The sequence below is a fragment of the Mandrillus leucophaeus genome, unplaced genomic scaffold (genome assembly GCF_000951045.1).
Source record: "Mandrillus leucophaeus isolate KB7577 unplaced genomic scaffold, Mleu.le_1.0 Scaffold767, whole genome shotgun sequence".
NCBI lineage: Eukaryota > Metazoa > Chordata > Mammalia > Primates > Cercopithecidae > Mandrillus > Mandrillus leucophaeus.
The window spans coordinates 812,943-814,363 of record NW_012108330.1 but is presented as its reverse complement, the minus strand read 5'-3'; the positions used below and the strand labels follow the sequence as shown (position 1 = coordinate 814,363).

The following is a 1,421-nucleotide window of genomic DNA, read 5'->3' as shown; positions in this document are numbered from 1 at the left end:
ACACACACACACACACACACACACACACACACACAGCCCCTATTGGTTCTGTTTTCTCTGAGGAACCCTCATTTACACACCAACATTCAGGGAGAGGACATATCTGACCTTGTTTTTTCCTTAACCAGAGACAGGATCCTGTCTTCCACCAAGACTTACACAATTGTGAATTCCCCAAATGAAGAGGCTTGGGATGTGCAAGAAAAAAAGAGTTCTCCCCAGACCTGGCACTGACTTAGCCTTCAAGAAATTGGGTTTCTCTAGAGCTTCCGGTGTCAGGGGAGGCTTTCTAGTGAAGACCTGACCTGCTTCCTATCTCTCCTGCTTTGTAGAATGAATCCATGTGCGGAAGAAAAGCTAAGAGTAGAACATTCTATTGTGATCAGTGAGTGAAAAGATATTGGGAGAAAAGCTGAGTGTTAGGAGAGAAGCTGAGGCAGGGCTTGCATGTCTGGCTAGACTTGCTGGCTCCTTGCTTCTAGCACTCCATTATCCTGTTTCTCTTCATTTGATACACTGTTTCCTTTCAACCCCCACATCCTCTCCACCTGTTTGTTTGAGCACCAATAAATAGCGTGGGCTCCCAGAGCTCTGGGCTTTCCCAGCCTCCACACTAGTGATGGCCCCCTAGTCCCACTTTCTCTCTCAAACTGTCTTTTTCTCATTCCTTTGACTCCGCCAGACTTTGTTGCCCCCATGACCTGGTATTGGGTCTGATCACCCCAAAAGAAAATAGGGAGGGGGCACCTGGATTTGAACCAGGGACCTCTTGATCTGCAGTCAAATGCTCTACCGCTGAGCTATACCCCCATTTAATTGCCTGTCTCCAGTAAGGGCTATAAACCTGTATGGCCACACCCTGACTGTCACCGTCATGAGATGTGTACTTGCTTTGTCACGATACACCCCCTTCCTACTCTACACCTGCTTGCCAGCTCTACTTAACAACCAGCATCCTTCCTCCTCCAGTGTCTGACTGAAGACAGGGACATTAAAATCACTGAGGTTTGTAGCCAGGACATCCTTCAAACTTGCCGAGAAGGGCAGGACTCAAAGAACTGGTTGCTCAACAGACCCTTTAAAGGTGAGGCTGGGCTGGGCAGAGCTGGGTAAAAGCAAAAGCTCTTGAGCCCCACTGGAGGACTCCTAAGCCAGACTCTCTGGGAAAGGACCTAGGGACCATGTGTGCTTCTAACCAACTCCCTGCAGCATTCTGACTCATGGTTTGGAGCTACTGGTTTAATGTGCTCCCTTACATGGTACAGATCTAGAAAAAATGATCATGCCCAAACAAAACATACCTGATTAATGACCAAGTCATGACAAGAGTCCACATTCATGATAAAGGGCCTCTTTGCACTCAACACTCTGAGGCAGGAGTTGAACTGCCTTTTCCTTTACTCTTCTTTCCTCTTATCCTC

The 1,421-nt window shown here is 47.6% G+C and overlaps 1 non-coding gene across 1 annotated transcript; it reads right to left on the bottom strand.

The window, feature by feature from the left end:
• Window positions 1–738: 738 nt before the first annotated feature.
• Window positions 739–810, bottom strand: TRNAC-GCA. Its single transcript has one exon. It is a non-coding gene; the product is annotated as a tRNA-Cys (tRNA).
• Window positions 811–1,421: the final 611 nt, after the last annotated feature.